General features: G+C 40.5%; 1 pseudogene; it reads right to left on the minus strand.

Annotated features, from left to right (window-relative positions):
- Positions 1 to 5,955: 5,955 nt before the first annotated feature.
- On the minus strand, positions 5,956 to 13,974 carry LOC145390683 (uncharacterized; annotated as a pseudogene).
- Positions 13,975 to 15,983: the final 2,009 nt, after the last annotated feature.

Consider the following 15,983-nt stretch of genomic DNA (forward strand, 5'->3'; position numbering starts at 1 on the left):
CTGAGGCTAACCGCTGCAGCAAGAGGGTGTAGTGTTTGTTGTATCCTTGCTGCCCATAGCCGGTTTTATTCAGATAAGATTATTTTTATTTATTTTTTTTTTTATTGGAAGTGTTAGATACATTTCTTAATCATTAAACGATTTCGAGTTATTATTATTTTTTTTCCTGAAAGGGAAAATTCGATACAGCCTTAACTTTCCCCACCCGTTACCAGGGGCTCGCCTAACCCAAATAAAACCGTCTGAAGGTTGCGAAAAAAAAAAATAAAGCTCTCTGATTCAAGGGATTAATGACATGGAAGAAACATGACAAATTGAGCAGGTAACAATTGTTTCATTCTCTGTTACATTTCATTCAGTCACTCATTTCGTTATTTTTTCTACTTTCTTTCTGCTCCTTTTTCTCCTATCCTTCTCTCTCTCTCTCTCTCTCTCTCTCTCTCTCTCTCTCTCTCTCTCTCTCTCTCTCTCTCTCTCTCTCTCTCTCACTTCGGTACGTGTGTGGAGGTGTGGTGTGAGGCTGAGAAGAAGTGGCCTTAAGGGAACAGTTTGGATGAATGAGGTGTTGCAAGAAGCACTGGAAACCAAGATGAAAGCACATAAAACGTGGCTATGGAAAGCAGGATTTAGGAAGAGGTGATGTAAAAGCGGCAGGTCTTTTTTCCTTCATAGAGACTACATCTTCAATAACTCCGCCTCTTCCTCCTTACCTCCTTTCTTTCACTCTGTAACTGTTTTATTTTTTAATAAATCTGATCTCCTTGATCTAACGTTCGTCTCTTATTTATATGTAGTCGATCCCGCTCCTCTGATTTCCTCATGAATGTTATTAAAAAGTATTTCAAAGACATACTTTCCTCCCGCAATGGTGTAAATACTAGTAAGGTATATTAGTAACAATGGATAGGTTTACGGTGATGATGGCTTGCTGCCGATTGCCCTTAAAACCTGTGCATATTCCCCCGAAAAACGGTGATCGTCCCCAACCCTCTAACAACTGCCTTATTCTGTTATGTCTAATGTTTTTAAGTACATCCTCAGTGGGAAGATTTTCATAAGCCTTTCCTCCCATAACTTTATAACAGCCAGTATGAATTTTATCAGAGACGCTCCAATGGTTGTTTTTAAAAATTAATGCAGGGAAGAGGGAACCAAAGGCAGGATTCTGCATAGTGTTCTCTCCAAGAAAAAATAAAAAAACAAATTCAAGATCTGTACATTACGAGGTCTCTGGACACTCTGCGTTTGAAAGACTGGCGATCATAGGTAGTAGGAAATACAGACAGAGGGAGACGGTTCCAGAGTTGAGTGTCGCATGCACGAAGGACTGGGAGTAACGGTTAACTCTTGTATTACAGAGTTGGACAGATAGGGATGAGACTTTGTTGCTAGGCGGGTGCTACGCGCCTGCTGTATGTTGGAGAAATGCAAGCAGACAGTTCAGAGGAGCAGTGACCATTCAAGCAGTGACAGAAAAAAAGATGAAAATGCAACAGTGCGGCGAAAAGACAGAGGTTGAAGGGAGCCAGTAAGGGGAGGAAATTTAATAAGACGAAAAGCCTTTGACTGCATGTGGGGAGCCTCCCCACACATGAGAGTTGTATTCTACACAGGGGTGAATAAAACCCGTATATAAAGTCAACAACTGTGCAGGAGTAAAGAAGGCACGGAGTCGGCTTAGCACACCTATTCTCTTGGAAGCAGGTTTTACAAGAGAGGTAATTTGTTCTTTTCAAGATAAACCCCGAGAGAATGAAACCTCAAGTATGTTTAAGGATGATGCAGGACTGAGCTGGATATTGTTAAAAATCGGAGTGTACTCCTGTGGAAGATTTTGTTGGGTTAATAGATGTAAGAACTGAGTTTCTGATGAATTAAAACAACAAGATTACTTTTACCTGAATCAGAGATATGAACCAAGTCAGACAGTAGGTGTACCATAGCCTCATCTCTTGTTCGTTGGAGTAACTGTTGAGATGGATGCTGCGAGAAGCGAATGGAAAGGTGAAGGGTGAAGTCATCAGCGTAAGAGTGGATAGCGTTAGATGTACTGCTTAAGAGGTCATTGATGAACAGAAGGAGGAGAGTGGTAATAAGACAGAGACCACTACTGATAGCTCTAGGAGAAGAACGGTGGCCGTCTACAGCAGCGGCTATAGAACGACCAGAAAAGAGGATAGAGATGAAGGCACAGATAGAAGGATGGAAATCGTAAGAGGGCAGTTTGGAAATTTAAAATTTATGCCAGAATCGATCGAAAGCCTTTGAGATGTCAAATGGAATGACAAAGCTTTCGCCAAAATCCCGATAGAAGGATGACCAGAAATGTGAAAGGTGAGAAAATCGCCGGTGGAGCATCCATGGAGGAACCCATGCTGACGATCAGAAAGAAGCTGTGATAGGAAAGATGCTTAAAATTTTTTTTCGTTAAGAACAGACTCAAAAACTTTTGAAATACAGAATGTTAAATGAACTAGGCAATAGTTAGATGGTTGGGAATGGTCACCCTTCTTTGGGACAGGCTGAATGAGAGCAAACTTCGAGCAAGAAGGAAAGGTATATGTTGATAGACGAAGGTGAAAGATTTCACCTAGGTAGGGTGTAACTACAAAAGAACAGTTCTTGAGAGTAACAGGAGGGACCCCATCAGGCCCATGTGCCTTGTTATTACTGAGACCAGTGATGGCAGAAAATATATCAATTGAAGAATTTTAATGTCAGCCATGAGGGAGTCTGAGGGAGGAAATGATGGAGAGACAGCACTGGAGAAAGTCTGAGCAAATAGTTCTGCTTTATCAGTAGAAGAAATAGCTACAGAGCCATCAGAGAGGAAAAGAGAAGGGAAGGAAGGTGAGGCAAAGTCGTTAGAAAGGTTTTTGGCAAGGTGCCAGAAAGAGCAGAAAGAATTCGAGTTGGGGAGTTCAGAGCATTTAGTATGAACGAAATTATTTCTAGCAGTGCGAAGAACAGACTTAGCACGATTCCAGGCAGAAACATGAAAGAGATGAGAGTCAGGAGTGGGTCGGCTCAGGTACCTTTGGAAGGTCTTCTCCTTGCTGTGGACAGCATTAGGTTACATGGCGTCATCTTAACCCCTAAAGACCTATGTCTGCCGAACGACAGTTTTGGAATATGTAGCATAAACTCCTTTGTCTGTTGATGGTAGAAAGCCTACCAAAAACTGGCGGTAGGTAGCACGGCCTCTTTTATGATGTATATTGGACTAAGGACATGGGAACTACAGTATCTGGTGGGGTATGGCTGTATTGGACTTCCCCCCGCCATTTTTCAGCCTCCCTCTGCCCCACTGGGCCCTCTCCTCATTATGGTCTCCCAATCACCCATATCCCCATATACCTCCTGGATAACATAGCTGGTGTGCGTGACAAGCATACTTCCTCCACTCCTCTTTTCCTCCCTCCATCCACCACCACACTCCCCTCTACCTTTGTCCTTTCCTTTTGTTTCCAGGCACTTGGGGTTTTCCATTGCTATGCACCACTATAAACTTTATTTTCCTTTCATGACGATTATTTCATCTTGTTTTATGCCTAGGAATATATATGTTACATTGTTTACAGTTATGTTTGTATGGTTATTAGCTATTCTCTGGGAGATTCAAGGGTAAACTTTTTTTTTTTTTTTGACTGTCACTACTATGGTAACCATTGGACATACGAGAATGAGATATACATTTTCAGGTGTGTAAATTCTAGCTCTTGAAATCTGTAAGAAAAAATTACAGTCCGAAAAAGTCGAAAAATCGGACCCTAAGTGGAGTTCTGGGGATAGGTACTTTGAGAAATTTTCGGTCTTTAGGAGTTAAATATCCTTTTCCGATGCTTTTGCGGCTGTTGTTGTAGATGGCCAGTATTAGGCTACTCTACAGCCCCCAGTACTGGCTGCTGTTCTATTACCTTCTTCCTCTTATTCTTCAATGACCTGATCTGTACATCTTGCCTGCTCCAATCAAATGCCAATTGATTCATCGTTCACCTTTTTCCTCGCTCCTCACAGCGTCCATCACATTAGCCACAGCAGCAGTTTTGGGATAAGGGTTTTGCACACCTGATTTCTAATTTGTATTTATTTCTAACTGGAGAAAATGTATGTGGTGACTGAAAAATTTTACTCCACCATTTTTCACCTCACTGGAAAACAAAGCTCAGTAGTTCGCTATTTTTCAGCATCTTTGGTGTTTCTTTTCCAAGTGATCAAACCTGGAACTGTTGTATGACTTCTCTTCCAATGTCAGCTTCACAGAAGTTTGGTGTGGTGAAGTGACTTCGTGGATTCTTTAACTCAACTCATTTGCTAACTTTTTACCTCTCCCTTTGGAGTACAGCTCCAGTGTGTGAGTATGGGAAGGGAAGCGGGGGAGAGGGGCTCACCACATACAGCACTTCTTAACGGATTGGACTCAGAGGCTGCTCGTCTCATCATCCATCCTCCTTTTAATGATATCTGTTAACCACCATGTTGCATCTCTCTCTCTCTCTCTCTCTCTCTCTCTCTCTCCCTCTTAGTCACTACTTATCTTATTCTTCTTCCATTACGACGGCTACGCAGCACCTGAATATTTGCACAGTGTCACTGTTTTTCTGTCCATCTCTAATAAAGGAATTACGTCGTACAAAAATGATCAACTCTGGAAGCGCCATTCTCTGCCAGTGTGACCCTCTGCATTTGACGTCCAGGTATTTGGACAGGGATGATGTATGTTTTTTTTTTGTTAGGCAGGGACTGGCTTTTGCAGGTAATCATTACTGAGTTCTTTCTTCTGTTTTCTCAAAATATGTATATAAGAGAACGGAAGCAACGAGAACCGTAAAGGAAAGTCGAGCAAGACAGCTTGAGGAGTTTTGGAGGGAGGTGAGTGGCAAGTAAAGTGGCAAAGTCTTTCTGGGAGGAAGAGAAGATGGTCATCGAGGAAACTACGAATATCAGTATAAAGGTACCTAAGGACAGGGGAAACAGATGGTAGAGTGTCAGGAGAATGGCATTAGGCTCTGTACAGATGTGTTTTATTGAATATTTTTGCTGCCTGCAGACAATTATTTTCAGCTCTGGGGAAACATCGTGTAGTGAGGCAGTAGTAGTTGTAGTTGTAGTAGTAGTACCGGTAGTAGTAGTGGCAGTAGTAGTACCGGTCGTAGTGGTAGTGGTAGTAAATAGGGTTTCCTGTTTTGGGGGTTTTTCAGAATCCCGGGATTCCGGGACAAATCAGGGTATTTCCCGGGATCCCGGGATTTCCCGTATCTGGTCACATTTGCACTAATTAATGCTATATGCATTATGTTTGCCCTACATGCTGTACTAATTTGGTACGTAGATATTTTTATTGCTAATTTATTTCATGCATTATATTGCACTAAACCTGAAGCAATGTTCTCATTATTAACTTTCAAACTGAAAGTCTTAAAGAATCAAAATTTCAAATAGATAGGTAAGATTAAACTAAGATGTAAACTGTAAAATGAGACACATGATTGAACCAGCAGAATTTTAATCTCATTCCTTTAACCATAAAATAAACTCAGACATTTTGAATTTAATTCTATGTTAATTAGAAACATAATAAAATTACACACATGCTATTTCACTTAATTTCACCACCAAAATAAACTCTAACGTTAATCATTAACATGAAAGCATCAGTATTATAGTTATGCTGCTCCACCTTGTTTAGCCTCAGTCCAGTGGGAGCTTCTGTGTGATGCTCAGTGAGCTAGTTAAACTTCCGTATAATGATAATGGAAATAGAAATTGTACTCAGTCTCAAAGATAGGTATTAAAGCATATAAGAATTATACTCGTACTTTCAATGCCTTGAATGCTATTTGAAATCCCACAAAGCATAAAGAGAATACTCTATTAACCTGTGAATAATAATAGAACAGAATCATTTCTGTACCCAAGTCATATTCTATAGTCCCTTGCGCAGTCATACATACTCTAAGAGTTGTAAATGAAATAACTCTTCAAGAAGCACAAACAATCAATACAACTATCAGTCAGCCTTGTTCTTAATTTTGTGATAAAGAGACCAGCAGCAGAAAATGCCCTTTCGGCCTCAACAGAAGTTAGTGGTACTGAGCTGAGGGCCTGGAATAATTTTTCTAAATTATATGTTCTCTTGCCCGTTGCCTCAGACACATTAAACTCTTTCCCAATATGTTGCAATCATACGACTTTCTGCTTTTACTATGAACCTGTTCTATTGCTGCCTGGAGTTTATCTGTGATTGTCAATTTTTCATCCACAGATGTTTCCACATCCCCATTAGACGGTGTCTGCAGGGGCAGTTCCTCTTCATTACCTTCTTCAAACATTCTTGATAACATCTTTTTAGCTGCTTCCACGAGGGTAGACTTCGCTGCCAATGCTGGTAGTTCTCCCTTACAGTTATCATATTGTTTTCCACAATGCAGGTATTTCATAAGGCCTACAAGAACTTTACTCCTCCTTTTATTTATTCTTCTGAGTAGGGAATATTTCAGCTTAACCGAAAGTGGAGAATTCTGCTCATTCAGTTCATTTAATATGAATGAAAATACACCCTCGGCACTAAGAACTGTTGTACCTCTGCTACCAAACCTTTCTGCCTCAACTTTCACTGGAGCAGTGCTTTTACCAAGTCATTGGGTACCACAAATTCACTGTTTGTAATCTTCATTTCAATATCACAGTCAGTCATAGCTTTAACAATGGAGCATTTTATTTCAAGAAATCGCTCCATCATTCCTGCCAAGCTGTTCCACAATGTTTTTGAGTCCAGTTTAAGCATTAATTTTTCTCCATGCTCACTAACAACATGAAGCTGCTGCTTCTCATTCTTTGTGGGTGACCTCCTAAACATTCTTACAATTTTTCTGACTTTGTTGATTATTACAGTCAAATTTATATTTTGTTTCATCATTTTTTGGTTCCAGTATCATATAACTAATTCATCATCTGATAACACTTCTATTGCACTACTTAGCTCTTCTTTCTCTTGTTCATCTTCCAAATCCATAGTTTCCTCGCACTGAATCTGGGGACCGGTTTGCATTTCCAAACTATCCAATTTACCATTTGTTTTCTTGTACAGAACATCACACACAGCTAAGTGTATTCGATGAGTATAACGCATATGATGATTTGCCTCAATCAGTCTGCCAGATTTTACCATGACACTAGCCCCATCAGTTACACATGCTACTACATCTCTTTTTAAGTCTACATGAAACTCAGCTAACTTATTCTTAACTACCTCAACTGCAGTTTCTGCTGGAAGTGAACCCATGATTCTCACCATTTCAAAATTCCAAAAGGCTTCACTAGTATGCAAGTTGATGTTCAAGTAACACTTTTTTTCAGTGAAGTATACTCGTCCAGAGATAATCCAAACCTGACCCCAGCGTTTTGTCTTTTGTTAATATTAGATATCACCCTTTCTTTTGCAACACTGTACTGCTTGTGTACAAGATCCATAACAAGAGATGGATTCTGAGGCAATTTGTATCCCCTTTTCAAGCACTGACTGTCTTATGAATTCCGTCTTTATGATGGCATTTATGGAGAATCCTTCTACTGCTGCCAGCTTAACAGTTATTTCCTCCCTGGTCTCCTTTTTCATAAATTCAGTTATCTTTTGTTGCATAGGCTTTCTCTTTACTTCACTTATATCAGTGCACTCTTTTTCTGCAGGACGCTTAAGATCTTCAGCTTTCTCAGTTGAATGTTTGTTGTTTTAATGACGGATCAACCCACTGGTAGACCATCCCCTGCACTGCATTACGGTTTCTACATTTTGATGAGTCATCAGTTTTTAGTCTGTCAAAATATTGCCATTCATATAACTCATTCCGTGATGACTCAGCCTTTATCGTCGAATTATAGAAAATAAGAATTATATATAATTTCCTGAAAAAAAATTAATAGTACGCACTTCATTAATTTATCGCATCAGTCACAGCTCACATGATATGTCACGTCTCGCTATCACTCCCATCACTATCATGCAAGCCATGATGCACCATACTCATCATTACAGTAGCTCATGGGTAAGACAATAACACATCTATTCACCCACAGTGGTAAAACACGACTGACAACAAACACCATTACCGTCACCCAAGCAGCCAATCTAGAGGTGGAGAGAAGCCCAGAAGTGTACAGGAACGGTGCCGCTCACTTCTGTCAGACTGACTCTCTCTCTCTAATGCTTTTTTGTACTTAACTTAGTGTAAATTAGACATAAACAATAACAGTAAGAATTCCGGGATTTGAACAAAATTCCCGGGAAATAAAGCAGGACTACTTAGGGCCAGGATCCCGGATCCCGGGATCTCGGGATCCCGGGAAGGAAACCCTAGTGGTAGTAGTAGTAGTAGTAGTAATAGTAGTAGTAGTAGTAGTAGTAGTAGTAGTAGTAGTAGTTGTTGTTATTGTTGTTGTTATTGTAGCCCATGTTCTAAAATGTCTGCCATCCTGCTCTCAGGGGACAGGGAGGCAGCTGAGGGACGTTTATATAACCGGGCAACAAGGGAGCCGCGTGGTTATATCTGTGACACCAAATGAAGGCGTCCCTCTCTAGCGCCAGTTATATCGTATGTGGAGGCTATATCTAATACCTCAAGTCTCGCCATTGCTTACTGAAGCTGTGTGGAGAATGCAAGAATGAGGGAAGAAGTACGTCATCGGAGTGAAAGGGTTGACATGAGAAACGAGAGAAGGATATTGGTCTTGGGGATGGTTTTTTAAGGAAGATGGATTGAGGATGAGAAGAAATATCAGCGAAATGGAAACACGTTCGGCAGTAGAGACACTGACGGCGGGAATGGCGAGAGATAGATAGGAGGGATGTATAGGTATGGGATGGGTTAGGGGAAGTAGAATGCACCAGAAAGTAATGAAATTGCCCTTGAACAAAGGGGACACTATCTGAGAACAGAAAGAAACAAACCACTTCAGTACAAAGACGTTCTTATTTTGAACAAAAAAAAAAAAGTTGTTCGCTTATTTCTTTTCATTTTGCCTGAAACCAATCATTTCAGTACGATGATGACTATTTTGCAGCGTTACTCTCTTCAAATGCTTAATGTTCATATTAGGAAGACTGCCTATTCTTACCTCTCCAGACGATTTAACTTATTCTTGGATAGTTTATTTTTTGCGCTGGTTTTGCCCTCCAAAATATTTCATTCAGCTAAGGAGAGTATTTTGAAATTAATTCTGTCTCCAGACATGTTATTCAGCTTCGAAGATTCTTTCTTTAATCATTCCTTGATGTCTCCAATCAGTTGTATTCAGCTCAAGATTTCTTAAAAGTCTGTGCATGATATTCTGAGATGATCTAATTAGGTCATGGTTAGTTCTTGATTAATTCCAGTATTGCATTATCAACACAGTTTTATTCAGCTTATGAGTACCTAGTTACTGTACTCTTGTTATCTGTGTACGATTCTACTATGATTTGGATATTTGCTCTTTTCTTTTGTTCTGTCCACTGCTGTCATAAAAAGTCGATTTAATTCCGCTTGGATAACAGTTTTCTGCCTGGAGGGAGTAGACAGAGGCTAGCCTTCATTAACCCCAATAACAGCCCACTAGGACTCTCATATCCTTACAAAAATCTGGTAGTAGATAACTAAGGAAGGATAAGATGTATTCAAATACAGTGATCCCCGGGCCCACAAACTGTGCTAAGAGCGAAACATTTGACTTAACCCTGCGACCTTGACCTTCAATCGATTGCTCTCAAAACTGATACACTTCATTACTGCCTGTCCCCCAACCGTTCAGTTAAGTTTGGTCGAAACTGAATAAAAAATGAGTTGACCATGCCCTGTGTCCTGGTCCTTTGACGTTTCCCTGTGACCTTGGCCCTGGTCTGACTTTTCAAAATCGAATCCCTTCATCCTTGCATTACCCAGAATATTTCCACAAGGTTTGGTCTCAATCGGATAAAAATATGGAAGTTAACTTTGTCATGTGACCTTGGCATTTGACAAATGTTCAAAAAAAAATAATTGGTCAACCCCTTGATCAATCCTCAACACTTCCACCAAGTTTGGTCCAAATCGGATCAAAACTAGTTATTTGTTCACAGACACACGAATCTAACCTTGCTCTTATCCTGTGACCTTGATCTTTGACTTGTTCGTCCTTCCTTTACCCCCTCCCCCCTTCCTCCATGTTTGGTCTAACACGGATAAACAGTAAGGAAGTTGAACTTCTTGGGTCAGCCTTTGTCCTGGCTCTACGACCTTTACCTCAGATATATTGTTGTAAAAAATAACAGTTTTACTCTTTGACTACCCCTCAACCCTTTCCACCAAGTGTGGTGATAATCGGATGAAAACTGTTTGAGTCATTTTATTCACACACACACACACACACACACACACACACACACACACACACACACACACACCGATAAAAATATAATACTCACTGTTGCCCCTCCCCCTTCCTCGCCGAGAGAGAGAGAGAAGATGAAAGAAAATGTTACTGTAACAGAAGCAAAAGACTGGAGATCAACAAATTGCCTCCCTCCAAAATTAAATAAATAAATAAAGAAAATAAATTAAAATAAAACAGGGTCGCAATACAGAGCAGCTCATTACGAGATACCTGGACCTATAATCCTTTGACTGCTAATTACGAATCTAATACTTTATTTCGACAATGGTCAGATAATTTTATTCATATAAGAGAACCGTACAACACCACATTCTCCACACATGCTGTAGACTCAGACGTATCGAAATGAGAATGATTAAGTGGGTGTGTAGTGCATCCGTGAATGACAGGCCTGGGGGGATTGGGTCTGCGAATGAAGAGTTGAGAGAAGGGACGAGACTTGAATGTATTAGCGAAGATGGGGTAAACTGTGATGGTTTGGGCATGTGTTGAGGATGGAGGATGGCAAGTGGGTAAGGAGTGTACGGGATGTGGAGTTTTAAGAGGGAAACCGAAAGAGACTTGAAACGAGGTGATACTGTAGTGTGACCTCAGGGCTAGGGGACTGAATAGAGAGGCTGCTAGAGATCGAGCACCTAGAGAGCCGCCAATAGGTGACCAAGGCCGACGTATACAAACATGCTGGAACCTTTATACACGAAATAAGAAAAACCCAGCACTACAAGGTTAAAAGCTGTCTCGATTTATGCTCTTGCCACGAATTAAGAACTACGTGTAGCAATAGTCATCTAGCAGGTGGGTGGAGCTCGTTAGTTTTGGTCTGTAATCCACCTTGGAGGAGGAAAAATCCGAATCAAACCTAGGTAACACTTGTCAGGGATCCCACACCCCTGTCCATAGGCTAGTGGTAAGTCCTTCTTTGACTTGGGAGGTTTTGGTGGGGTATGCATCCCCTTCTTGTAAAGCTTACATCTTGCACAATTTAAAAGGAGGAAGAGGGATAAGGGTCAGTGTACTTTGACTGACCCTGACCCAGTTTTGCTGGGAGGTTCCCCGGCAGGTGCCAACCTAACAGTTATTTATTTTTTTCCCCTGTCATGCTGGCACCAATTATGATGGTTGCCAAGCAAAGCCCATGGGATCTCAGCAGCCAGATCGGGGTTGGAGGGGGGGGAACCCCTATCCCCCACAGCACCACACAAGTTTAACTTTCGGAAGGCACTTGAAGTGGGAGCCCTGAACGTTTAAGCCTTTCGATGGATGTCTTTATTGTCATGAAAGTTGGGGAGATTGAGGGTAGGCATTTCATAAAACAGACTTTGTAGTTACTTGTAGAGAAGTTATATATATTAGACTTGTGGACGAGCGGTTGTTATACTTGAGTTGTTTGTACGTTGATAATCTTGGTTCCCATTTGTCATGCTATGACAAAGGAGAAATAAAGAAGAGTATGGGACTATTTTTATTTGTCTTGGAAATATTAACAAGTCTCTCGCACACGAGTGAGTATAAGTAGAGTCCCGCTATCTCTCTCTCTCTCTCTCTCTCTCTCTCTCTCTCTCTCTCTCTTCCAAGTTGCTAAGCCTTTCTTCCCACTCCCTGCCGCTTCTATGGCCTCTCTCCTTCTGAGCTCTCCTAAATTCTGGTGTAGCAGGGGTTGTGTCACGTGTGTCCACTGTGGTTGGAAAGTTCTAGAAGCCTGTGTGTGAGTATGTGTGTATGTGTGTGTATGGTCACGAGGCGCTGTCGTGTGCCTATAAAGCATTCCTTGAGTTAAGAGTGTGTAAGCATGTTTAGCATTGCTCGATTCTTGCAGACACAGTACCTTCTCATCATCTGACTTCCTGCTTCTATCTGTCTCTCTATCTATCTATTTATCTATCTATCTATTATGACTTGTAATTATAATATGGAGTCCTAACATATGCTCGGGACACGCAGCTGGAGGTCCTCCGACAGCAATTATCATTGACATATGCCAAAATACCACATAAACTACAAACAAAAAAGCAAATTGTTGTCTCCACAAGCAAGTGGCATGGCACATCATCACTATCATCAACCGCAGCATGACCGGATTCATATGTCAGGACTGCAATTATTACAATTATGTAACGACAAACGATTGCATTATGTTACACTTGCCACAATTATGTAACTACAAACAATATGTACCATTTATGTAACAGTTGCATTAACAAGATGTAACTTTTATGTAACTTTAACTACAATTATGTAACTACAAACGATATGTAACAATTATGTAACGACAAACGATTGCATTATGTTACACTTTGCCAATTATGTAACAGTTGCATTAACAAGATGTAACTTTTATGTAACTTTAACTACAATTATAAGGCCAAGACACTTATGTAACAGTTGCATTAACAAAATGTTACTACAATTATAAGGCCAATACAATTATGCATTACCACAATATTTTGTAACAATTCATAAAATGTTACAATTATGTATTACCACAATGCTACTACAATGTTATAAGTCATACAACTATACCACAATTCTGTATTACCAGTATCATCATACAAGTTAGGTGAAATATTAGACATTACTAAAGGTATAACTCAATATGTAATGTATAACCTAGCAGTATTACCATGTTATACAACAACCATTGCATTTATTGAAATATGTATACAACTTGTTTAAAATGTAATATTATTGAATCATTGCAATTTACTATGAATATTATATGTATACAATATTATAATCAATATTATGTACTAATAGATTAGCATATGTCAATAATAATTGCTGTCGGAGGACCTCCAGCTGCGTGTCCCGAGCATATGTTTATTACAAATCATAATAGATAGATAGATAAATAGACAGATAGACAGCTCTATGCGAGCCTGGGAATGGGAAATGATCTTGCAAGTTACACTGAGGAAAAGCTGACGACAGATTACGAAGTAGCCAGTCAGGAGATGATGCAGTTAGTTTGTCAGCGATACACCAGGTGAACACACATAAACACATACTCACACACAGGCTTCTAGAACTTTCCAACCACAGGGAACAAAAGAGTACGACTCCTGTTTCACCAGAATTTAGGAAAGAGAGCTCAGAAGGAGAGAGGCCATAGAAGCGGCAGGGAGTGGGAAGAAAGGCTTAGCAACTTGGAAGAGAGAGAGAGAGAGAGAGAGAGAGAGATAGGGAGATAGCTAGCGGGACTCTACTTTATACTTCGCTCTGTGTGAGAGACTTGTTAATATTTCCAAGACAAATAAAAATAGTCCCATACTATTCTTTATCTCTCCTTTGTCATTGCATGACAAATGGGAACTCAAGATTATCTACTTACAAAAACTCAAGTATAACAACCGCTCGTCCACAAGTCTAATATATATAACTTCTCTACAAGTAACTACAAAGTCTTTTTATGACAGGCATAGCTACACTGTCTGAAGTGAAGTTACCCGGGCATGGCGAGATCAATAGCGATGGTTGTACTATTTGCAACATATGAACCTGGTACAGTATAAGACTGTAGTCTGGGTCTGGCACTTGGTACGCCTGCAGCCCTGTGATGTATTCATACATTGTTGTGTCTAGGAGGATAAAATGGATGGGTTACCAATCACTGGTTAAAACTGCCACGTAGCTACAAATCATATAGCTATTTAGAGGGCTGCTAGCTATTTAGAGGGCTGCTAGAACCACACGTTTCTGATTAATGCATTGCTCATGTCATCACTAGGTTAAACGTCAGCTGCAATGATAATTCACTGGTTGACAAAATTTAAAAAGTGTTGTGGTTCTCGTATATTCTCAGGTGATTCTAAGGAACATGAACCTGTAAATTTTGAATATGATCCCAATTTTCGCCAGCACGTCCAGTTTTCGAGAGCCATTAGACCAAAGGAAAATCTGCTCGTGTGTTGGAAAATCCGATTCCACTCCAGTCATAGAGATAGATTCATTCAGCTGGTAATTGTGGCGGTTATGTCAGTTTCAGTTAAGTACCTGAACCACAAGATATTTAACAACTCAATGTGAATCAACCACAGCCGAAAGTCGGGTAAAATTTTCCCACCATCAAGCAGATGATTTTTTTTTTTTTTTGACACTAGTGTATGCAATGGTAACCTTATATTTGCTATTATTTCATTTCAGCTTTTCTTTACTACTACAGTGCCTTGATCTGTGTTGGCAAGCAGTGAAGCACCGCAACTGTTTGAATGCATCAGACTCTTTCTGCTACATCTGCAGGTTCTCTATACCTGAAAGCCAGAAGAGACCAATTATAAGAAATGTTAAAAGTGCATACAAACATTACTTCAAATGTCCTGATGGTAATCAAGACAAGAAATGGGCACCCATATTGCATGCAAGCTGGGTGTCTGGGTGTAAACAACATGAAACGGCCATTAGATATGCCTTTCGTTGTACCAATGGTTGGCGCGAACCAAATGATCACCGTCCTGACTGCTACTTTTGCCTCACTAACACCAAAGGGAATTCAGTGAAAATTCTGGCGAAGATAAGGTATCCTTACGAACCTTCTCTAAGGCAAGCACCCCTTCCAGATTCTCCATTATTTATTTATTTATTTTTTTTTTTTTGTGTCCGACTCTGGGCATAGCTTCACAGCCTGCTTCCAAGACCCAGTAGTCCTCCTACAGACCATACACCTCTACATGTCACCACTTCGGCGCTAACAACCACCGTCCATATTGAATACATGCTAGGGCTGTCTCATACAGGACTGGTGTATTGGTATTAGCAGGGGTAATTTTACGACATGTCGGCGGGTCATCTGGTAGATCAGGCAAGTCTGCTTTTAGGAAATTCAAATACTTAAACTGTTCCTGCCCCAGCCGAGATTCGATCTTGGGTCCATTAGGACTGCAGGTCGCCTCTCTACCGATTCATCCACCGGAATTTAGTGAGGAGTGTTGCATGGATGCCGACTTTCAAGAAGATTTAGAGAGCAAGGAGCCACATCTCATCAGTCAGGGAGAGCTGCTTGACCTTATAAGAGACCTTAATTCCCCCAAGGAGAAAAATGATTTCCTCGGATCTCGACTCAAGCAATGGAACATGAAAAGCTCTCAATATACTTGAGGATGGATGACATGCTTTGTTACTGTTGTGATGTTGTATCGTTAATGCAACACCTCTGCAAGTTTTGTCCTTATCAAAAAGGAAAATGGCGGTTGTTCATAGATTCTGGGAAGCATGCACTGCAGGGAGTCCTTCTCCATAATGGAAATGAGCTTCCTTCTGTTCCAACTGTGCATGCCCATGGAATGAATGAAAGTTATGAAACTGAGTACTCTGTTGACCGTTACTGGCTACAAAACACATCAATGGAGCATCTGTGGGGACCTGAAAGTGATCTGCATGCTTCTAGGACTTTAGCAAGGTTACACAAAATACAAGTGTTTTCTTTGTTCATGGGACAGCAGAGCAGACGCTAAGCATTACGCACAAAAGGAATGCCCTGTGTAACCGAAAGCTATGACTAGAAGGTTTAACTGTCTTAACAAACCACTTGTTGACCCTGATAAGGTATTCTTGCCTCTGCTTCACTTGAAACTTTTATGTAG

The sequence above is a fragment of the Coenobita brevimanus genome, chromosome 15, assembly GCF_032717465.1.
Source record: "Coenobita brevimanus isolate Jiangsu-jjx chromosome 15, ASM3271746v2, whole genome shotgun sequence".
NCBI classification, from domain to species: domain Eukaryota; kingdom Metazoa; phylum Arthropoda; class Malacostraca; order Decapoda; family Coenobitidae; genus Coenobita; species Coenobita brevimanus.